Here is a 25164-nt window from a genome sequence, read left to right as displayed (position 1 = left end):
CAGGCAGAATAGTTCATAGGTCCGTTACACTACTCCCCTTTTGTGGAACACTCCGGCAGACCCGGATTGATCCTTTTCGGGTCAACTTGGGGATGTACGGTCTGCTGTTAGGGAAAAAGTTCTGTTTGCCTGGATAAACCATCCGCATTGTCATTTGGCTTACCAGATCGGTAGGTGATGGTGAAGGTGAATAATGGAATTCAGTTCTGGAACAGTCACTTGCTTTGCTCTCTCAATGGCTCCCAAAACCTGTTGCTGATGCTCTTGGGACAGATAAGGCACCACCTGGATGCAAATCCCATTTAATCTTTTGACAATTTCCGCCTGTTTGTGCATTTCAATGTTCAAGCCACGGGACATCTCATAATACATGACGTAGTGTCGTTGCATCTCTGATTTCTCACTGGCCAACTTGTCACATTCCCATTTTAGACTGTGATATTGTGCCGGATCTACAGTACATGTCGGGGAAGGTAGTCTTACCCGGGTCTCAGCAGCAAGCGAGTTGCTTCCAGCAACGTGGGTGGTTGCAGCAACGTGGGTGGTCACGGGACAAGCAGCAGCAGGTGTAGGTAAATAAGCCGAAGTCAGAGGGCCAATGTCGTTGCCCAGCACAACCTCGGCAGGTAGGTTGTCCATGATACCAACTGTGGTCTTTCCTGACCCGGCTCCCCAGTCTAAGTGCACCCGGGCAGTGGGTACGCAAAATACAGCACCCCCTGCGACCCGGACGGCAACTGTGCGAGTGGACATGTTCTCTGGCCTTACCAGATGGTTTTGAATCAATGTGATAGTAGTCCCGGTATCTCTTAGGCCTTGTGCTGCTCGTCCATTCACCCGTACCTCCTGACGGTGATGCTGACGGTTATCTGGAGAGGCAGCTTCTATTGGGTCTGCCTCATAAAACATTCCCAGACATTCCTCCGGGCCCCCCTCGGTCTCCAGGCAGTGAGCCACAGAGGGACGTGATGGAGTGCCCTCTGTGTTGGGGGTTGTGCGTCTCCAGTTGGTAGTTGTAGCTCTCAGAGGGCAATAACGAGCAATATGTCCCGTGTCGCTGCAGTGATAACACGTCACCCTTGACGAATCCCGGGGGTAGTTGTGAGGCCCCTGAGGACGTGGTGGTCCTGGTGGTACTGGAGCCTGAAACTCTGGGCGTGGGGTGACGGTTGGAGTACGTGGTTCTACCTTATGAGCCAGCCGTGTAGTACCCTGGCTTACTTTCCTTGTTTCCGCGTACTCATCTGCTAGCCGAGCCGCCTCGTTTAAGTTAGCGGGACGGCGATCTCGTATCCAGTCTTGTATGTCTGCGGCCAGGTCTTGGAAGAAATGTTTCATTAGGAACAGCTGCAACACTTCCTCCCCAGTGTTGGCCTTGCACCCTTGGACCCAAAGGGATGCCACCCTTTGTAACCGGTTGGCCCATTCCATGTGGGAGTCCACAGCCTTCTTCTTGGACTCCCGGAAGCGACGGCAATAGGCTTCTGGAGTTACGGCGTATCGGGTTAGCAGCGCCTTTTTAACTTGCTGATTTTGTAAAATATCCTCTGGAGCGAGAGCCCGAAAGGCTTCATTGGCTTTGCCCGACAATTTCCCTGACAAAATAGTGACCCATTGGTCTGGTGGTACCTGGTGTAGTGAGCACTGCCTCTCAAAATCAGCCAAATATCCATCCATTTCCTCCTCACTTTCTACAAAAGCTTTAAATGCAGTGAATGGTATTTTCTTTCCTGTAGCAGCGGGTGGGGGAGTAGGACCTGCATGTGTAATGGGCTGTCTAGCTCTTACCAGTTCCAGTTCTTGTCCCCTCTTCGTTTGTATCTCCTTCCTTGCTTCCTGGAACAGCTGGTTTATTAGTTCCACGGACGTTTCTGGATACAAGGATAATCTCCGCTGTACAATACCCGTAATTACATCTTCCTCGCTGACAGGTGCAAGGGGCTCCGTTCCTTCCATGGATCCATCCATTTCATCCAGCTCCAGCAGGTCAGCTATCAGCTCCCTCCGTGGTCTGTTACTGGTACTCCTACCACGACTCTCCAATAGATCTTTTAGTGTGGATCTTTTCAGCCTGGCGTAGTGAGACTCCATTCGGAACTTGCTCTTTGGATAAAAGGACCATCCCGCTGCTGCCAACCAATGTAACGGCTACCCACTGGTAGTGAGGGGGTATCAGCCGTTGGAGATGTCCTTTTCCCTGGCAAGTTGTGATATGCAGGTACAGCCGGTATATCCCATCGAACGCCCTTCCAAGAACGAGACGAGGCTACGTTTGAAGGGTCAAGTAGACTGTTTAATGGCACATTTCACCTAGCTTATATGTGGTTACAAACTGTACAGGAACAATGACAATCTCCGCCCCCCCTCACACAGGGGGGGCTTCAATACAGATACTTTGAAATAATGACATTCCCTTGAGCCAATCAGTCTCTAGACGGTTTGGCTCCAAGCTTACATTTAACATGATTTGATCAGACACCTTCCTTTATCAATAGAATTCAATTAACCTTTAAAACAATTATACACTCACACATAATCCCATCAGCATACACCTGACAGGAGGCTGTTAACTACACAAAGGAGAGTCAATTAGCTATGCAAAGGGAATATTAGCACTTAGCAGTGAAAGAGTTCCTTCTATAATTAACCCTTTGAGCTCAGAATATAATGTGGTAAATCCAATTGTAACAAGTCATGCAGTTCTTTGTAGGCCTCACTGCATGAGGATTATCGATGTCCAGGCAGAATAGTTCATAGGTCCGTTACAACAGGTAAGTGTCCTAATATTAAAAGTCAGTAGCTGTAGTATTTGTAGCTGCTGGCTTTTAATATTTTTTGTACGGCAGAGCTCCGCTTTAAAAGAAAAGCAACTAAAAAACACATGTTGCCCACCCCCCAGTCCAAACCAGGCCTTTATATGGGCATGCAGCCTACCAGGTCAGGAAAGGGGGGGGAGTGGAAGCCTCCATGTGAATGAGAATTTGGGTACATAGTACCCATACCCATTCACTAACAAAGTGTCAAAATTAATAAAAACACACACATTTTTTGACAATTCCTTTATTAAAAAATAAACAAAAATGTGTTTTCTTCGATTGGTTGATCTAGGTGGACTTGCATCTTTTTTCAACCAGACTAACTATGTAACAGTGTAAAAAATTGTGAATATATCGCACTGTGCTTCAGTCTATAGATATATATGTGTAGTAGCCAGCACAACCCAAGACCAGTGGAAAAAAAACTGTAATTATAAACAAAGTGCAGCGCTCATATATATTGTGGTATTGGGGGTTATTTAGCTTCTGTGTAGAACATACCAGTGAGCAGAGTCCACGCCAGTTGTGCCTTTTAAGGGCTTGTTGGCCCACTTTTATTAAAGAAAGAAAGCATCTATCCAGAATTCGCAGGGGGTCTCAAATTGCTACAGCAGTAATGTAATAATCAACGGAAAATACCAAGCCACCTACCTCTCTTCAGCAATACTGCCGCTTAGGCTTTACACTTCAGCCCTCCTGGCCATGTACCAAAGTTCCCATACAATCACTGTACCTCCTCTCAGCTTCCGTGCTGCTCAGCCCACAGCTTTGGGCCTTCTGACTATAGCATGCAGACATGCACACTTCTCCCTTGCAAGCCTGCACTCTGGATTTTCCCATGCACACCTGGACTCCTCTGGAGGGTGGGGCCCAGAACACTAGCCCTGACTCTGCTATAAGCCCAGGACCCACCTGCTCAATCAACCAGCCAGACTCCTGGCTGTTTCCAAAGCCCTGTCCCAGGATTGGAGATTCCATCCCACCCATATCACTATGGAATCTCCAGGCTCAAGGGTCCCCAACTGGATTTTAAAAACTTTGGAGGAAACTGATAAAACAGATTCCTCCACATTAAACAACATTGGAGCCCCTCAACCTGCCTATTTGAGAACCCTGGGTGACAATTACCAGGACTGGGAACTGTACTGTCACAAAATTAATTAATTAGATTAGGGGGTGGTGGCGCTGCTTATACTTGGTGTTTGAGTGTCCACAGGATGTCCTATATTATAAGAAGATGTTATATTTGTAGGGGAGCTCCAATTACTAGGAGAGACCAATGGAAGTGGGTCTCCTAGACCTGCTTGTCGTTTATCCAAACGACCAGGTGCTACCCCCTATTATTGTTTATAATCAGCACTGGTGACCCAATGATCTGTTGGTTCTTCCAGTGAAATTGGTGTGTGTGTTTCAAAAAGAGTGTGAAGGCAGCCAGTAGATTAAATTGCAGTTCTGGTAATGTCCTATGTGCTAGGTGTCTCAAGTGGTTCCAAATTATAACCTCAGGGTGATAATGTGTGCAATAGGTGCACAGATCCAGTGTTCCGTGATATCCAAATTAAAAAATATATATAAAACACAAAAAATATATATAAAGTGTCCCCCAGGGCACTATGAGTGATAATTCAGGGTATAGCACCCTAAAGTGACTGTGGGATAAAGTGTCAACCAAATGGTATATAAATTGTTAGTGCCTTATTCCAGGACACTGTGCAGGCAAGAAGTAATGGTTGTACTGTGAGCCTTGGTGTAAGTCACCTCTGCCAATAGGTGAGTTGAAAAATAAGTGTAAAGAAAAAATAAATGAAAGGAACAATACAGTCTGATTATGACCAACAACAAATATTGTCAGGTCCTAAACCAGAAATTAAATGCAAAGCGACAATTAATTAATATGAATATATACCAACCCTCAATAGGGTGCATAGACAAGGATAAAAAATATATATATATATATGCTTGCTGTGGTTACTTAGAAGTGAAAGAAAACCAGCAACAGTGAAAAGTGAACATGTGAGGAGTGAAGTTGAACGTCCGAGCTCACATATAAAATTAATCAAAATAAACAAAACAACCCTCAGTGGGTATAAGCAGTGGATTTGCTAGAAAGACCTCTTGATTAAGCAGGATCTCAGAGACCAAACAATTGTTCAGTTTGGAAACAATGTATCACTGATGACAAAAGTGCATATTTAGAAAAACAAAATAGTGACTTCATGTGATTTTCTTCTTGATCGATTTTATCGTGACTTTTGTGCTCCCCCTGTTGGGTCCCCACTCACCAGATGTTGGCACCCCTAGGGGCAGAAGGCAATGGTGGTGGTACCTCGGTATTTGTTGTTGCGCTGGTTTATATTGTTAAACGGCAAGACAATACTTAATCACCTCTCCAGAGGGGGAGGGAAGGGAATCCAAGCAACTTCCAGGTGTCCGAAGGATAATAATTAAAAAAGAAAAAAAGAAATCCACATAGCGTGACACTGCGTTGGTAAAAGAAAAAGACCATTTGTCTTTATTTAAAAAATATAATCATAAATGAATCTGCTAGTTGTTAGGTGGTATAGCAAACCAACCAATAATCCCAAAATCCCCGTGGGATATATGTAAGTAGCAGAGAAAAGTTAGTTTAGGAAACACTTCCAGGGAATAAAAAATAATGAAATTAAAATTGAAGATCAGAGGACCAATCAAAAAATAAGCTTGCAGAAAAAAATGATATATAAAAATGAAAATAAAAATGAAGATGAGCTACGATGGCACAATAAGCCCTGTTATCCGTTCCTACTCACGAGCTATCAAGCGAAGCCTGTATCACACGATACCGCCGTGCGGACAGCAGAGAGCGTTCGTGGCTTCCCGTTCAGGCAGATCGCGGCTCGGAGGACAGCGATACAGTCAGCTGGTGGGCCGTGCGTACGTGTGTGCTTGTGTCTATGGTCACCTGACGCGTTTCGTCGTATGACGTTCTCAAAGGCGATTCAAGCACCAAACGTACGCTCATGATTTTTATACACGGCTTTGGATGTGTCCCGCCTATAGTGAGGAATTTGATTGCTGGCTATACGGTTAATTAGATCCCATAGTCCTCCCACCCGTTAACCCTTGGTATTATCCAATTAGGGGGAAGGACACAACGGCGCCGAAGACAAAAATAGCTCTTTGTATTAGAAATTATATTGATATGCTAAACAACTCAGTTGGCTACTCAATTGCTAATACCCCAGTGTGAACATATAACAAGTAAAGATCTTGAGTTGGAAACTCCATTGTACTGCAATCACTCTTATGCATATACACAACAAATCCATATAATAGTGAGGATGAAGAACATAATTATTGAGTGAAATTATTTAAAAAATATATATGTATATAAACAGATTGATTATATAGTTTCCCTGACCTTAATGATCAAGGAGAGATATTAAAGGAAGAATATCCAAGTGTAAAGTGTATATAGGGTGATAATAGTTTAAATATAAGACTCGAGTCAGTGTGAAGGAATCCTATCTGGGTTCCATAGTTATCCAATACTGTAAATAATTGTGTACAGAGAGCTCATTGTGTTTGTGTTGTATTATCCTATACACATAGTGGGCAAGCCTTGTATGAGAGAGCCCATCATTCGCCCGTGGGGGAGGGGAGAATGCCCCCACTCAACAATATGTTGTTATAACAAGGCGGTCCACTAGGTGGGTAGTCTATATACAAGGAGGGAAAAAAGGGATGGTTTCATACTCCTCCCTCGGTGAGTGTGACGGGGAGTTCTTATTCTGAAAATAGATGCATAACTGAAAAGTATGTATGAGATACTACAAAAGATGTAACCGAAAATTTGACAAAATGTCTTTCATTGATGCCGGGCATTTTCTATATTTTGAGTGGAGCCTATCATCTGTTTCAGATTGTTAACAATGGCTTATAGAAAGGATGGTGAGGAACCCCACATCTCTTTGTGGGATATAATCACCTAATATCTAAGGATAAGGAGTGTTGTAGTCCAGAACCCACATACTTTTATTTGGGGTTGGATGGTTTGAAGATTTTCATATTTAGTTTCAATCTTATGTTGGTTCTTTATATGTGGTAATTTTATTTGTTTCTAGTAAACTTGGTCTGGAGGGAAGGAAGTAATACTTCTAGGTTTGGATTCACCTGTTGATTCTATCAGATAATTCTATCAGAGAGTGCTCTTAGTAGAAAATTGGTATGAAGTTGATCAAAGAAGATATGTTTCATCTGAAATATTGGCTATAAAGATCAGATCTCCAGTGGGGCATCTAATTAAGATGGTCTTATTGTTATTAGAAATTGGAAATGAAACAATTCAGGTCTATGTCTAAGTTTAGGCCTCTAGGCGCTAGAGATCCCATCTTGTGTATCCATCTTGTTTCGTTTTGTGACACTTGTACTCGTTTATTGCCACCCCGCCAGTGATCCTTGATGATGTCAATCCCAAAGAAGGTCATGCAGCTCGGGTCTTTGTGGTGTTTCTCTGCGAAGTGTCTCGAGAGACTGTGCTTGGGAAAGCCTTTTTTTATGTTTCTTATATGTTCTCGGATTCTTACACGCAGGGCCCTGGTGGTACGGCCTATATACTGTAGGTGGCATGGGCACTCAATGACGTAAGTCACGTGCGTGCTGTTGCACGTGATTAATTCTTTTATTTGATATTCCTGATTATATACTGTGGATTTAAAGGTGGTTTTTCTCCGGGGTTGAGGTCGGTTGGTTCTGCATGGGAGGCAACGTTGACACCTATAGAAGCCTTTAAGATCTGGACATATATTGATGTTCTGAGGGGGATCTAGTACATTATGTACAAGATGTGTCCTTAAAGTAGGAGCTCTCCGATAGATGAACTTAGGGCGAGGTGGGAGGATGTTAGCTAGTGTTCTATCTTCTCTAAGGATGGGCCAGTACTTTCTAAAAATCTTCTCCACTTGTTGATACTGGTTATTGAATCCAGTAATAAAGCATAGGTCCATTTTTGGTGCTGTTGTGGATTTCTTTTTCTTCAACAGTGTTTCTCTATCCATTAGTCTGATGTTGTTCTTTAGTTTGGTTAATAGGTCTTCTTTATAACCTTTTTCGAGGAATCTCTTGATGAGTACTTCTGCTTGGATATCATAATCTTCTAATCGTCGACAGTTTCTCCTTACTCTCAGCAGTTGTCCCTTAGGGATATTGCCTATCCACTGGGGGTGGTGGCAGCTAGAGGTGGATATGTATCCGTTTCTGTCGGTTTTTTTGAAGAATGTTTTTGTGCAGAGCTCCCCATTATGCTTAAATATCTGTAGATCCAGATAGTCAACAGATTGGTCATGCCATTTCCCCGTAAAGGTTATACCAAATCTATTATTGTTTAGTTCCTGTATGAAGGTTTTTAGGCTGTCTTCTGTCCCATCCCAGAGGATGATAAGATCATCTATGTATCTTCTGTAGTGTCGTAACTGAGGTATGTTCTGCCCGTATATATGTTCCGACTCCCACATGTCCATAAACAAATTAGCGACACTCGGGGCGTAGCGAGCCCCCATCGCTACGCCCTTCTTCTGTACATAAAACTGTTTCTTGTACCAGAAATGATTATTAGCCATAGCCATTTTCAAGCCCTCTAATATGAATGTTACTTGTTCTTGCCTCATTTCAGTAAGTTCGTGTAGTGCCTTTTCCACTCCTTTTAGTCCGTCTTGTTGTCTTATACTTGTATATAACGAGTCTACATCTATTGTTGCCAGCAGTAGATTCTCGGTGTTCTTGATATTCCCTAATTCTACCATTAATTGAGTGCCATCCTTCAAATGGGATCTCCCTTTTGTTACCAATGGTTTGAGGAATTGGTCCAGGTATTCTCCTAGTCGCGAGAAAATGGAATTTATACCGCTCACGATCGGTCTTCCTGGCGGTTTCTGTAATCGTTTGTGGATTTTAGGCACCTGATATATAACTGGTGTCTTTGTGGACTCAGATATTAGATACTTCGCCTCTTTGGTGTTCAGGATCCCCAGTCTTACTCCCTTCTTGACATATTGAGATAGTTGTTTTTTATATATGGGTCCAGGGTTCTTTTTTAACTTTACATATGTATCAGGTACATTTAATAGATTCTCCATTTCAGCTTCATAGTCAATTTTATTGAGTATAACTAATCCCCCCCCCCCTTATCCGCCGGTCTAATGACAACTTCCTTCTTCTCTCCAATTTGTTTTATTGTTTTCCAAATGTTCTTGTTACCTCTCGATTGCTTTTTTTCCAATGTTTCAATGTCCTTTTCCACCATCTTTCTAAAGGCGTTGAGGCATTGGTTACCAGGTGTTTTCGGATTGTATAACGATTTATTTTTTAGATTAGTATGTATATACATCTTGGGGTCTGGCAGACGTACATCTTTATTTAGGGTAAAATGTTTTTTAAGGTTTAGCTTCCTCATATACTTTTGTAGATCTATATATGTGTCAAATTTATTTAATGTTTTTTCAGGGGCAAATTTTAGGCCGAGATCTAGTGCTTTCCATTCTTCATCTGAGAAAATGGCACTGCTGAGATTATAAATCCCCTCCCCTAGTACTCTCTTTGCCTTTTTCTTCTGCCCCCCTCTCTTTCCTCTTGTGCATCTCCTCTTTTTGGTGCCACTCCATTGTAGTGTCCGTTCTCTCCCAATTCGGAGTTCGGCCTGGTCTCCCATTCATTGGTTGGTTCCGTTGAGTGTATTGGTCTGTAGGTTCTTGATGTCTCTCTCTGTCTCTCGGTGTATTTTCCCATCCATTGGCTCCTCCTCGATTCCTGGTGTGTCCTGCCCACCGGGGGTTCCTGTATGTGGTGTTGGATTGTCGTCTCCCTTGAGGTCTGTTGTTGTGATTTCCTCTCTGAAAACCCCCATTTTCTGTTTGTTCTCTTTGATAGGGATATTGTCTCCCTGCTCCATATCCCATATTTGGGGATCTATATCTTCTAGGGGTGTTATGATGTTCAGTGTTGCCTCTTCCAGACTCTCGTCTTCTTCTTGATTCTCTCATATCTATTCTTGGTCTTGTATGTTGATTAGTGTCATTTCTTGGCTGTTGTTCTGGGGTCAATTCAAATCTTAGTCTCGGTCTGCCGTCCATTTCTTCTGGTTCAATATCTTCTAAGTCCTCACTTGAACTTTCAGACAGGGAGTTTTCATCTAATTCAAAAAGGCAATCATCCTCCACTTGCCACTTGTATACTTTGTTATTCTTGTAGTCCAGTACATCCCTTTTAAACTTTTTTTGTTTTTTTAGTTGTATGTCAGTGTCATATTTTTTTATGTGGGTTTGAAGCTGTAATTCTTTTTCTTTATACTCGGGTTTACTAGTGAAGGGGACTAGAGAATTTTTTAATTCTACTATTTGTGACTCCACTCCTTTAAGTTTGACTTGTCTCCTCTTTATGATGGTCTGTAATAAGTCACTTTCACATTTACTAAAAAACTGGAACCATTTTTCTGTCAATGCTGGGTCATTTAGATGGTCGTTCGGGTTTACATCCCATCTTAGGCGTCTAGGTGTTATTTTTTCTTTCACATAGGTTTCAAGGGTGGCTATGTCCCACCAAACCCTTAACTGTTTCTCTAATGCATGTTTCAGTTGTTTCAACAAACTTTCCATATCTTGTTTTGTGTTTACTTGTTCCTGGCTGAAAATACCTCCCACATCAATGTTTCTGTTTGACATGTAGCCAAAAATGTCCATAGCTGCAGATCTAAATACAACTAATATAGTTGCTAGAAAAATAGATTGGGGGGATCCGCGCTTAGGATAAGGAGTTTTTTAAGCTGCTGCCTCCCTGACAAGTCTCAAAAAAACCTGGATATATTAATTAATTAGATTAGGGGGTGGTGGCGCTGCTTATACTTGGTGTTTGAGTGTCCACAGGATGTCCTATATTATAAGAAGATGTTATATTTGTAGGGGAGCTCCAATTACTAGGAGAGACCAATGGAAGTGGGTCTCCTAGACCTGCTTGTCGTTTATCCAAACGACCAGGTGCTACCCCCTATTATTGCTTATAATCAGCACTGGTGACCCAATGATCTGTTGGTTCTTCCAGTGAAATTGGTGTGTGTGTTTCAAAAAGAGTGTGAAGGCAGCCAGTAGATTAAATTGCAGTTCTGGTAATGTCCTATGTGCTAGGTGTCTCAAGTGGTTCCAAATTATAACCTCAGGGTGATAATGTGTGCAATAGGTGCACAGATCCAGTGTTCCGTGATATCCAAATTAAAAAATATATATAAAACACAAAAAATATATATAAAGTGTCCCCCAGGGCACTATGAGTGATAATTCAGGGTATAGCACCCTAAAGTGACTGTGGGATAAAGTGTCAACCAAATGGTATATAAATTGTTAGTGCCTTATTCCAGGACACTGTGCAGGCAAGAAGTAATGGTTGTACTGTGAGCCTTGGTGTAAGTCACCTCTGCCAATAGGTGAGTTGAAAAATAAGTGTAAAGAAAAAATAAATGAAAGGAACAATACAGTCTGATTATGACCAACAACAAATATTGTCAGGTCCTAAACCAGAAATTAAATGCAAAGCGACAATTAATTAATATGAATATATACCAACCCTCAATAGGGTGCATAGACAAGGATAAAAAATATATATATATATGCTTGCTGTGGTTACTTAGAAGTGAAAGAAAACCAGCAACAGTGAAAAGTGAACATGTGAGGAGTGAAGTTGAACGTCCGAGCTCACATATAAAATTAATCAAAATAAACAAAACAACCCTCAGTGGGTATAAGCAGTGGATTTGCTAGAAAGACCTCTTGATTAAGCAGGATCTCAGAGACCAAACAATTGTTCAGTTTGGAAACAATGTATCACTGATGACAAAAGTGCATATTTAGAAAAACAAAATAGTGACTTCGTGTGATTTTCTTCTTGATCGATTTTATCGTGACTTTTGTGCTCCCCCTGTTGGGTCCCCACTCACCAGATGTTGGCACCCCTAGGGGCAGAAGGCAATGGTGGTGGTACCTCGGTATTTGTTGTTGCGCTGGTTTATATTGTTAAACGGCAAGACAATACTTAATCACCTCTCCAGAGGGGGAGGGAAGGGAATCCAAGCAACTTCCAGGTGTCCGAAGGATAATAATTAAAAAAGAAAAAAAGAAATCCACATAGCGTGACACTGCGTTGGTAAAAGAAAAAGACCATTTGTCTTTATTTAAAAAATATAATCATAAATGAATCTGCTAGTTGTTAGGTGGTATAGCAAACCAACCAATAATCCCAAATCCCCGTGGGATATATGTACAAGTAGCAGAGAAAAGTTAGTTTAGGAAACACTTCCAGGGAATAAAAAATAATGAAATTAAAATTGAAGATCAGAGGACCAATCAAAAAATAAGCTTGCAGAAAAAAATGATATATAAAAATGAAAATAAAAATGAAGATGAGCTACGATGGCACAATAAGCCCTGTTATCCGTTCCTACTCACGAGCTATCAAGCGAAGCCTGTATCACACGATACCGCCGTGCGGACAGCAGAGAGCGTTCGTGGCTTCCCGTTCAGGCAGATCGCGGCTCGGAGGACAGCGATACAGTCAGCTGGTGGGCCGTGCGTACGTGTGTGCTTGCGTCTATGGTCACCTGACGCGTTTCGTCGTATGACGTTCTCAAAGGCGATTCAAGCACCAAACGTACGCTCATGATTTTTATACACGGCTTTGGATGTGTCCCGCCTATAGTGAGGAATTTGATTGCTGGCTATACGGTTAATTAGATCCCATAGTCCTCCCACCCGTTAACCCTTGGTATTGTCCAATTAGGGGGAAGGACACAACGGCGCCGAAGACAAAAATAGCTCTTTGTATTAGAAATTATATTGATATGCTAAACAACTCAGTTGGCTACTCAATTGCTAATACCCCAGTGTGAACATATAACAAGTAAAGATCTTGAGTTGGAAACTCCATTGTACTGCAATCACTCTTATGCATATACACAACAAATCCATATAATAGTGAGGATGAAGAAAATAATTATTGAGTGAAATTATTTAAAAAATATATATATATATATAAACAGATTGATTATATAGTTTCCCTGACCTTAATGGTCCTGAATTATCACTCATAGTGCCCTGGGGGACACTTTATATATATTTTTTGTGTTTTATATACAGGGATGGACTGGGACAAAAATTTGGCCCTGGACTTCATCCAGACTGGCCCACTTTAATTTTGCGAACACACACAAAAACAGTTTATAAACTAGACACGGTACAGGAGATGGTCAGAGACTGCAGACATACTACAGGAGATGGTCAGAGACTGCGGACATACTACAGGAGATGGTCAGAGACTGCGGACATACTACAGGAGATGATCAGAGACTGCGGACATACTACAGGAGATGGTCAGAGACTGCGGACATACTACAGGAGATGGTCAGAGACTTGCGGACATACTACAGGAGATGATCAGAGACTGCGGACATACTACAGGAGATGGTCAGAGACTGCGGACATACTACAGGAGATGGTCAGAGACTGTGGACATACTACAGGAGATGATCAGAGACTGCAGACATACTACAGGAGATGGTCAGAGACTGCGGACATACTACAGGAGATGATCAGAGACTGCGGACATACTACAGGAGATGGTCAGAGACTGCGGACATACTACAGGAGATGGTCAGAGACTGCAGACATACTACAGGAGATGATCAGAGACTGCGGACATACTACAGGAGATGGTCAGAGACTGCGGACATACTACAGGAGATGATCAGAGACTGCAGACATACTACAGAAGATGGTCAGAGACTGCGGACATACTACAGGAGATGATCAGAGACTGCGGACATACTACAGGAGATGATCAGAGACTGCGGACATACTACAGGAGATGGTCAGAGACTGCGGACATACTACAGGAGATGGTCAGAGACTGCAGACCTACTACAGGAGATGGTCAGAGACTGCAGACATACTACAGGAGATGATCAGAGACTGCGGACATACTACAGGAGATGGTCAGAGACTGCGGACATACTACAGGAGATGGTCAGAGACTGCGGACATACTACAGGAGATGATCAGAGACTGCGGACATACTACAGGAGATGGTCAGAGACTGCGGACATACTACAGGAGATGGTCAGAGACTGCAGACATACTACAGGAGATGATCAGAGACTGCGGACATACTACAGGAGATGGTCAGAGACTGCGGACATACTACAGGAGATGATCAGAGACTGCGGACATACTACAGGAGATGGTCAGAGACTGCGGACATACTACAGGAGATGATCAGAGACTGCGGACATACTACAGGAGATGGTCAGAGACTGCGGACATACTACAGGAGATGGTCAGAGACTGCAGACCTACTACAGGAGATGGTCAGAGACTGCGGACATACTACAGGAGATGGTCAGAGACTGCGGACATACTACAGGAGATGGTCAGAGACTGCGGACATACTACAGGAGATGGTCAGAGACTGCGGACATACTACAGGAGATGGTCAGAGACTGCGGACATACTACAGGAGATGGTCAGAGACTGCGGACATACTACAGGAGATGATCAGAGACTGCGGACATACTACAGGAGATGGTCAGAGACTGCGGACATACTACAGGAGATGGTCAGAGACTGCGGACATACTACAGGAGATGATCAGAGACTGCGGACATACTACAGGAGATGGTCAGAGACTGCGGACATACTACAGGAGATGGTCAGAGACTGCGGACATACTACAGGAGATGATCAGAGACTGCGGACATACTACAGGAGATGGTCAGAGACTGCGTTCATGGCTGAACCCAGTGTAACAGTATATAGTATCGCAGGATTGCTCCACTCCATTTAAACCATCTCTGTAAAGATCAAGTTGGTAATCTTCCTTTGAAAGTACACCCATGTGACAACTGCACATCCAATTTCCAAAATACAAATGTTCTTACAAACAGTGATCTGGTCAGGATTAGTGGAGGACAGTAAACAGTTAATTGGTCTGTGAAGTTCTAGCCTGAACTAGCAGTTAATCCTTCCAAAAAACATCACACAAACCGTGCAGCACACACAGAGCTCTGGCTAAATAACTGAAATGGTTAACAGCCAGCCATGTGTCACACAGTCACTGGACACAGAATGCCAGCAGGTCTTATCAGTGTGCAAACAGCTATACAAAAAAGTACTGGAGCGAGAGACAAGAGGGACGGAGAGAGAGGGGGAGAGGGGACTGACCTGCACACTGCCTAGATTTCTGGAAGACACTGCAGCCAGTGTACATGTTAGACTGTGATGTGACATTTCTCCCGAGTCCTGCCGATCTGTGTGCTGCAGGACTGGCAATCGTTCTTGTATCTCGTCGGCATTGTGTTTCTCCTTCCTTGCGCCCCCATTCAGCCCCACTCCAGCACCCGGGTAGTCAAATGTGGCGGGCTGGAGGGGGGAGGGTTACGCTGCCTGCTGACTGGCTGTGGATGTGTGGGATGAGCAGAGCAAGTCCTCGCTAATACACAGTACTCTCATAAGCAGCAGTCAGCAGAGCGCAGAAACTCTGGGCTGTCACTCAAAATCGGCCCATTTATGGACCAGCCCACCGGGAATCTCCCGGTACTCCCTATGGCCAGTCCATCCCTGTTTATATATATTTTTTAATTTGGATATCACGGAACACTGGATCTGTGCACCTATTGCACACATTATCACCCTGAGGTTATAATTTGGAACCACTTGAGACACCTAGCACATAGGACATTACCAGAACTGCAATTTAATCTACTGGCTGCCTTCACACTCTTTTTGAAACACACACACCAATTTCACTGGAAGAACCAACAGATCATTGGGTCACCAGTGCTGATTATAAGCAATAATAGGGGGTAGCACCTGGTCGTTTGGATAAACGACAAGCAGGTCTAGGAGACCCACTTCCATTGGTCTCTCCTAGTAATTGGAGCTCCCCTACAAATATAACATCTTCTTATAATATAGGACATCCTGTGGACACTCAAACACCAAGTATAAGCAGCGCCACCACCCCCTAATCTAATTAATTAATATATCCAGGTTTTTTTGAGACTTGTCAGGGAGGCAGCAGCTTAAAAAACTCCTTATCCTAAGCGCGGATCCCCCCAATCTATTGTACTGTCACAAAATGTTCACAAAATATTAACAAAAACACATGACTGGTGCAATGCTATTGTGCATGCTGTTTACCAAAACCCCTTATCCTTATGCTAACTTACTTCTAAATAAGACCATTACATCTTCTGGTTTAAATGACCAACAAAGGCCCATTTATTAACTCCAAAAGATAACATAAAAAATAACTTATCAAAAATAACAATTTTTATAAATATATATATCTTTCCATAACGGTATATATTTAACACATACCATTTTCCCCTGCAGATTTTCCTTAACTGCTGCGCCTGGGTTCCTGAAAGAAGGTACCAACTGCTATTTCATCGCCTGTCACGATCTCCACAGTATCCTGGCCTCCAGCCGCGATCCACAGCTCAGAGACAATGACTCAATCCTTCTTCCACCATTTAGCCCGATGACCAATAGTAGAGATGAGCTTCGTATTCGAGTCGAACTCATGTTCGACTCGAACAGCGTATGTTTGATCGTTCGTCGAATTACGAAAGTTTTGGGCCATTCGCGCCAAATTCGAGTGGCGTGTCATGGCCCATAATTCACTGCGGCAGCATAGTGCATTGCTGGCTGATGATTGGCCAAGCATGCACTATGACCCACATGCTTGGCCAATCACAGCTTGCAAAAAACGGAGAGCCATAAATGGCCAAAGCCAGGGTGGCTTTGGCCAATTATGGCTCAGGGGGTTTAGTACATGCCCCACACTATAAAAGGCCGCCTGCAGGTCGGCCTTGTGTAGTGTGTTGCGGTGGTTTAGAGAGGGAAGACAGAGAGAGAGAGTGTCATTTTTTGTAGGTAGATAGAGCAGGCAGGCAGGCTAGTCAGTTAAAGTTACAGTGTGTAGAGGATATATATGCATCCCAGGTGTTGTATATATATTTATACACTGTATAGTTTAGCTAGATCCGCTCTTCCTAATTTACTGACAGGCAGGCAGGTGATTGTGCTAGCTGCAGTATTCCCACGTTGTGTACAGCCTGTGTCCTCTGCAGTGTGCACCTAAAGCTACGTGGTGTGTGTACTGCCTGTGTCCTTTGCAGTGTGCACCTAAAGCTACATGGTGTGTACTGCCTGTGTCCTCTGCAGTGTGCACCTAAAGCTATGTGGTGTGTACTGCCCGTGTCCTCTGTAGTGTGCACCTAAAGCTACGTGGTGTGTGTACTGCCATTGTCCTCTGCAGTGTGCACCTAAAGCTACGTGGTGTGTGTACTGTCTGTGTCTGTGCTATTTTTCTCAATGATTTTCATCCATATTGCAGGGACCAGACATTACATTAAAGCCCCAAGCAGTTTTAAATTACTTTTTTCTTATAGTAATCTCATTTTGTGCAGGGACAGTTCTAAACACGTGCCACTTCACAGGTATACTATAGACACCCAGCAGGTACGATATTTAAAGGAATTTTTAATTTATTCTTTTCACTTTAACTACTTGCCGACCAGCCGCCAGTTATATGGCGGCAGGTCGGCTGCGCGAGATCACGTAGCTATACGTCAATCCCGCGTTTCAGCCAATAGGGGCGCCCCCCGCTCGCCCCTGGTGCCGATGCGTGTGCCCGGCGGGCGTGATCACTGCTGGGCACCCGCGATCGCTTGTTACAGAGCGAGAACCGGGGGCTGTGTGTGTAAACACACAGCTCCCGGTCCTGTCAGGGGGAGGAATGACGGATCGTCTGTTTATACAATGTATGAACAGCGATCAGTCATTTCCCCTAGTCATTCCCACCCCCCCTTCAGTTAGAACACACACAGGGAACATACTTAACCCCTTCCTCGCCCCCTAGTGTTAACCCCTTCCCTGCCAGTGGCATTTTTATAGTAATCAATGCATTTTTATAGCACTGATCGCTATAAAAATAAATGCTAATGGTCCCAAAAATGTGTCAGAAGTGTCCGAAGTGTTCGCCATAAGGTCGCAGTAACAATAAAAATCGCTGATCGCTGCCATTACTAGTAAAAAAAAAATATTAATAAAAATGCCATAAAACTATCCCCTATTTTGTAAACGCTATAACTTTTGCACAAACCAATCAATAAACGCTTATTGCGATTTTTTTTATGAAAAATATGTAGAAGAATACGCATCGGCCTAAACTGAGGAAAAAAAATGTTTTTTTTATATATTTTTGGGGATATTTATTATGGCAAAAAGTAAAAAATATTATTTTTTTTTCAAAATTGTTGCTCTATTTGTTTGTTTATAGCGCAAAAAATAAAAACCGCAGAGGTGATTGTAACGGCTACCCAAGTGGTGTGAGGGTCTCAGCCGTTGGAGACGTCCTTTTCCCTGGCAAGCTGCGATATGCAGGTACCGCCGGTATATCCCATCGAACGCCCTTCCAAGAAACGAGACGTGCTACGTTTGCAGAGTCAAGCAGACTCACTTTATTTTCCACATTTTTCCTCCTTATATCTGGTTACAACTGTACAGAAACAAATGACACTCCCCCCCTCATCACACACTAAGGCTAATTACTAAACCTTCTTTAATTAATAACAACAAAACCTTCACCCACTCCGTCTCCTAGGCAGACGTTTCGTCTCCGCATACAGAGACAGTGTTATCACACATAAACAGTTTTTAGCATGCATAATTATAGTTCTGAGAGCAGACCTGGGATTAACACCTGTCCATTACAACACCTTTATACAAGGACAATGGACTGTCTCCCAGGCCCTGACGCAATTAGCATGTCACTAGACTGAGTCATAGAATATTGACTGGTTGGGGTCACAATTAACCAACATCTTGTAGTCTCTCAAGATCCTGCAATTATTATCAATGTCCAGGCAGAATAGTCCATAATCCGTTACAGTGATCAAATACCACCAAAAGAAAGCTCTATTTGTGGGAAAAAAGGATGCCAATTTTGTTTGGGAGCCACGTCGCACGACCGCGCAATTGTCAGTTAAACGACGCAGTGCCGAATCGCAAAAAGGGGCCCGGTCTTTGACCAGCAATATAGTACGGGGCTGAAGTGGTTAAGCATCATTAAAATCACTGCTCCAAAAAAAACAACCGTTTTTAAAACTTTTTTTTTCCATTGATACATGTTCCCTGGGGCAAGACCCGGGTTCTCAAACACATTTTACTACAATAACTTGCATATTAGGCTTTAAAATTAGCACTTTTGAATTCGAACGTTCGAGTCCCATAGACGTCAATGGGGTGCTAAATGTTTGTGCGAATGGTCGGTCCGTTCGAAGGTTCTGGTGCGAACCGAACGGGGTGTTCGGCTCATCCCTAACCAATAGCCCATGACCATATAGGGGAGGTGCCCATCCCGAGACAGGCCCCCAACCTCTACCACCCATAACTGATATATACATATAAATATATATATATAGAGAGAGGGGGCGTGGCCAGACGTGGACGGCGGCGGACGTCTCAGAGAGGAGCTCCGAGTACCACTATTGTAATCCGCAGCCATCGGGGTGTTTCTTCGCCCTTCTGAGCCCTAAAACCTTCAACATCCTTGGCCCTGATCCCCGCAAAGTCTGGTGTCAGTACTCTGGAGGAATTTGACCGGTCGGCGCCGGAGATACTCCCGCACCAACCCGCCGCCATATTGCCTGCTCGAGGCCTGCCGGGGGAGCCGGATCCCACAGCTTCTGGAGGTAGGGGACCACATCCAGCCCTTACCCCCCTCCTCACCACCTACCCGGTGCTGTCTGACGGCCACGCCGGGTCCCAGAATCGTCCACGGCGACCGCGATCTGGTGCGGCCTAGTTAGGCCTGTGAATTCCCGGACTTTCCTGGTGCTGTACCCCGAGGAAGCGCACCTCGGCCGAGCCTCCTTTGGCAATACGGTCGCCCACTAGCACCCACCCTCCCTTCTATCCCTGCGACCAGTATTTGGAACTGCACTTTCTGTACACCTGCTGTATAGCAGACTCACGGCGGCCATCTTGGTACACCCGAGGCCTGCAGTCCTCCTGCAAACCAAGCCAGATCCTGCCTCACTGACAGAACACCCAGACCTAACAGCACTGCACCCCAGAGGGAGGCTGGAGTGGAGCTTTTTTCTCTGATTGGAGGGGGTGGAGATGGCCTGCTCTTTGCACCACTATTGACCTGATCTACCTGAAGCTAGGCCTGCTTAGCTCCGAGATGGCAAATAAAAATGGTGCTCCAGGCCCCACAGAGAATAATTAGCACATAGCAGCCCACACTGAGCAGATTGAGACAACCTGCCTTTATAACTACCCTTCGCTGATTCCTGCAAACATGACCAAAAAACAAAAGGGGCTTCAAAAGCCGCAAAAACTAACAGAATACTTCTCCCTAGAGCAGAGGAAAGATAGCACTGGCACACCTGGGCCCTCTGCAGCCAGCACCCCTCATCTACCACAGAGGAAGGATAAACCCTCTAAACGAATGTCTCCAACTAGCAATAGACACTCTCCTACCTCTTCCTCTGCATCTGGAAGCCCTGAGAAAGCCAGGTTTAAGTTGGATAATACAGGATCTTCCCATGAGGTGAGTGCAGGCCTTGAATCTGGAGACAACACCAGGGAGCTCTCGGACTCCATCGACCGTTTCCCCACGAGTAACCAACCAGTGTTGGATACCACGCTTAAAGATATGCTGGTATCTCTGAGGAGCTCCCTTCACAGCGACATGATGGCGTGCGTCCATAAATTTGGGAGTGAACTGCAGGCTGTAACATCACGGGTAGACCATGTCGAGAATAGGATGGGGGAATTTGCCACCACAATCAACAGCCTTGTGGATGCCCATGATGCTAGGGACGAAGAAATGGAGGCAGTCAAGGCTAAAATTGCAGACATAGAGGACCCTTCCAGGAGGAACAACCTCAAAATACACGGGGTTCCCGAATCCATTCAACAATCAGAATTGCGCGATTATGTCTCCAAGATCTTTACCTCAATCCTACCTGACCTCACTGAAATGGACATAAAAATGGACAGAATCCACAGACTACCAAAACCCTCCTACCTTCCAGATAAAATACCGAGGGATATCATCCTACGCCTGCATTTTTTCCACGTAAAAGAACGACTGATGTCCAAGGTGTGTAATAGGGATCTCATCCCCCCACAGTACAAAGATCTTCAGTTCTTCTCCGATTTATCTCAATTTACGTTGCAGAAACGGCAAAATCTCAACACCATTTCCAAGGCATTGCGTAACCACAAAATAGTCTATAAATGGGGATTTCCAACCAAACTCATTATCACCAATGATGGAAAAGAACATACAGTGGATTCCCTGGCTAAAGGCTTAGACTTTCTCAAGACATGGAATATCATCCCAGATGATCTCCCCGGTGGGTCTAACAGCCGCAATCCAGATCGCGTTGGAGGTGATTGGAATGTGGTCAACTCCAAGAATGCTCGCTCACACAGCTGAAGAAGCTGTGGGCTGCTGATATTGTTTTACTATTCCTGATTGCCCTGTTCTGGAGGCACCCTGCTGAACTTGCCTTACACCCTTTTGGTTACTTGCAGCCATAATCTGCACTCAGGTCACAGTGACCTATGTTTACCTGTTTTGGATCTTTTTTCTCTATTTTTGTGTTTTTTTTTATTTTTGTTTGTTTCTCATTGTTTACGTTGCAGTCTAACACCCCACTCTGCAGTTGGTCTCATAAGCATCCTCCTATCCACTGAAGATCTATTGAATGGACTCACGCGTGATCGTCTGACCGTGAAGGTGACTCTTCTTGGCTCACCGGTATGGTATACTAAGCCACCTGATGTAAGTGTTAATTATTTTTCATACTGCTTATAAACTGAGATCGCTGTCCCAGGATGACTATCACTTTCTTGACTATTAACGCTAAAGGCCTCAACCACCCAGCCAAAAGAAAATCATTGTGGGCTGAGGCGATTCGATTTAATTGTGATGTCCTCTGCACCCAAGAGACCCACTTTCAGGGCGACAAAACACCTAAATGCACCCATCCAAAATATCCACACATCTTTAAAGCCAGTGCCTCGGCTAAAAAACGGGGGGTGATGACAGCAATTAGGGACTCTGTTGCGTTCAAATTGCACAATGAAATTGCTGACTCCCAGGGACACTACCACATCCTTGTGTGCGACATCAACTCTATCACTTACACAGTGGTTAATGTTTATGCGTCTAATGACCACCAAATACACTTTTTAAAACAAGTCCTCAGAAGTGTTAGACCGATACAAAAGGGTTTTCTTCTCCTATGTGGAGACTTCAACCTCCCCTGATCCTCAGATGGACTCCACGTCGTGCTCACGCAGACACCATCATTCTCTGCAATCAACACTACACTCACAGGATCTCTGACACTTGGAGATGTCTCCACAGCACTGAGAGGGACTATTCTTTCTTCTTAACGAGTCATGGCGTTTACACAAGATTAGATCTTTTTTTACGGACAAATGGTTGTTGCCTAAAATTGTGGATACTAAAATTAATGTTATCACATGGTCGGATCATACCTCTGTGACACTCTCGGTTACTGATTCGCCGGGCGTGGATACTGCATTCGTCTGGCGTTCCAGCCCGAGGTTGTTTCAAGCTGACTACTCCAGAAAGACCTTGCAGAAGGAACTAACTGATTTTTTTCTCTTGTAATGTCGGCTCTGTATCGGACCCTATGGTATTATGGAATTTCCATAAGGCATTTATGAGAGGGGTTTTGATTAAGATGGGTGCGAGGGCTAAGAGGATGAGAGGGCAGCAGATACAAACTCTCATTTCTAATATACTGTTAAGACCTGCAGTGGTTAAGGTACTGCGGCCTTCTTTCCGTCCCTCAATCGCCGAGCATAAGGGATTATCGCTACCATAGAAGGTAGGGGGATAGTGGAGATGAATGCAGTTTCCAAGATGAATGTTCCCCCCAAACATGAGCCAAGACTTCATGAAGGGTGTCCAGATCTACAATAGCTTTAATGAGAGGCAGGTCTTATATACAGCAAAAGGAATACTTGAAGTAATCAGATGAACAATGACAATCTCCTCACACAACATCATACAATGGTTTTACTAACGACCTCTAAGGAAACAGACGTCCTGTCTCCGATGTAATCCACATGTGTTAATTACTGGTCAGTTACCCAGACGAGGTGATGCAGAGATAAGCTCTTCTCACCTGCTAAACAATAGAAATTCACACAATGAACGCTTCTTGAGAGAAAGACCAAAGTTCATTTACATGACACCGCAGACGATATTATCACAGCAAGCTCTGCCTGGGAGATATTGATATCAGTTAAGGAATAAACCAATTATCTCCAGGCAGAGAGCACCCCAAGTTTCCCAAAAGTTGGAGCACCCCTTTCCACACAAGGTATCCCTACAATTACATATCCCCTGATAGCTCCGATCTGGGGGATCAACATATCCAAATTTCACCCAGATCGGTCCAGGGGTTCTTAAAAAACAAACAGAACCTATGAGAAAGTCCAGAATAAAGTCTATTTTCTTCACATATACACACTCTAGAATCCCAGAATAAGCAAAATGCTTCCCCGCTAGTCTCTAGTCAATTAACACAACTTAGGAGCGAGCTCCGCTTGATTCTACTCGACAACTTTGAAAAATCTTCCAAGCGCCTTAAAATGACATACTACGTAAGTGGCAACAGGGCTGGGAAACTCTTGGCCAACCGCCTCAGAGGGTTGAGACATAAGACCACTATCCCCTTTGTTCGTCACCCCTTCACCCGAGATAAATTGTTCCACCCACAAGCGATAGCTGACGCGTTCAGTTGCTATTACAGCTCACTCTACAATTTAAAAGATGACCCTTCCACAATCCAACCCACGGGACCCATTATCTCAGACTTTCTGAACAAAATTGAACTCCCCCAAATATCATCTGACCAACTGGAAGATTTAAATTCTCCCTTTTTGGAAACTGAAATCGCCAAAGCCATAGATTCCCTTCCTAACAACAAAGCTCCTGGGCCTGATGGCTTCACCGGAGAGTATTATAAGGCATTTAAACTGGAACTAGTCCCATATTTAGGAGGTATTTTTAATCAAGCTGCCTCCTCGTCCTTTTTTCCATCTGAGATGCTCAGGGCTATGATTGTGGCGTTGCCGAAGCCCGGGAAGGACCCTGACATACCCCAGAATTTTAAGCCCATTTCATTGCTCAATAACGATTTGAAGTTATATGCCAAGCTCCTCGCCAATAGATTGGTGGACCTATTGCTGTCATTGATACACCTGGACCAATCGAGGTTCACAAAGGGCCGACAGACATCTGATGCCACTAGGCGTCTAATTAATATTGTGCACCTAGCCAATTGAACAAAGACGCCTTCTCTGCTCCTTGCTTTGGACGCAGAGAAGGCATTTGATAGAGTCCACTGGGATTACTTGGCCAAAGTGCTTTCCAAATTTGGGTTCAAGGGCAGAATATACTCGGCTATTATGGCACTTTAAACGACTCCCTCGGCCCAGGTGTATATATCGGGGACGCTCTCCAAGGCATTCAATATTTCTAATGGAACCTGCCAGGGGTGCCCATTGTCCCCTCTTATATTTAATCTCCTTATGGAACCCCTGGCAACTTATATACATTGTCACCACCAGATAAGTGGCTTTATGGTTGGAGGTGTACAACATACCATAAGCCTCTTTGCGGATGACATCATTTTGATGCTCACCGATGTCGAGTCCTCTCTGGCTTCGGCTCACCAGTTATTGCAATTATTTACGACAGTGTCATACTATAAGGTCAATGAAACCAAGTCACATATTTTAGGGTTGGGTATTCCTGCCCAAACTAGGCACGCCCTTAGCACGAAGTTTCCCTTTACATGGATGGAGAAAGGTATATCATACCTAGGTATAACTCTCACATCTTCACCCTCTGAGTTAGTAAGGGAAAACTACACCCCGTTTTTGCAATTGTTACATACTAAATTAGAGGCTCTGGCAAAATTCGAACTATCCTGGTCGGGGCGACTGGCCGCCTTCAAAATGCAGGTCCTCCCACAGCTACTATATGTCTTTAGGACTCTGCCCATCCCGGTCCCACCCTCCTTCTTCCTCTCAGCGCAATCTACTCTCAATAAATTTCTTTGGGGGGGTAAACGGGCGCTATGCGCATTCCGCAAAATTATCAAGCATAGGAGGGCGGGAGGTATAGGCCACACCCACATCAAGGATTACTATACAGCCTCGATCTTAGCCCAGCTGAAGGGCTGGTTTCCTAACTCCGCTCCATCCCTGTG

The 25164-nt window shown here is 44.1% G+C and overlaps 1 protein-coding gene across 1 annotated transcript in view; it reads left to right on the top strand.

The window, feature by feature from the left end:
• The window catches only part of MMP2 (matrix metallopeptidase 2), an 876267-nt gene that overhangs the window by 432256 nt on the left and 418847 nt on the right, over positions 1 to 25164 (top strand). The gene's annotated exons all lie outside the window — the stretch shown is intronic.

The sequence above is a fragment of the Rana temporaria genome, chromosome 11, assembly GCF_905171775.1.
Source record: "Rana temporaria chromosome 11, aRanTem1.1, whole genome shotgun sequence".
In the NCBI taxonomy this organism is placed as follows: Eukaryota; Metazoa; Chordata; class Amphibia; order Anura; family Ranidae; genus Rana; species Rana temporaria.
Note: the sequence above shows the minus strand (reverse complement) of the source record. Positions and strands in the feature narration are given on the sequence as shown.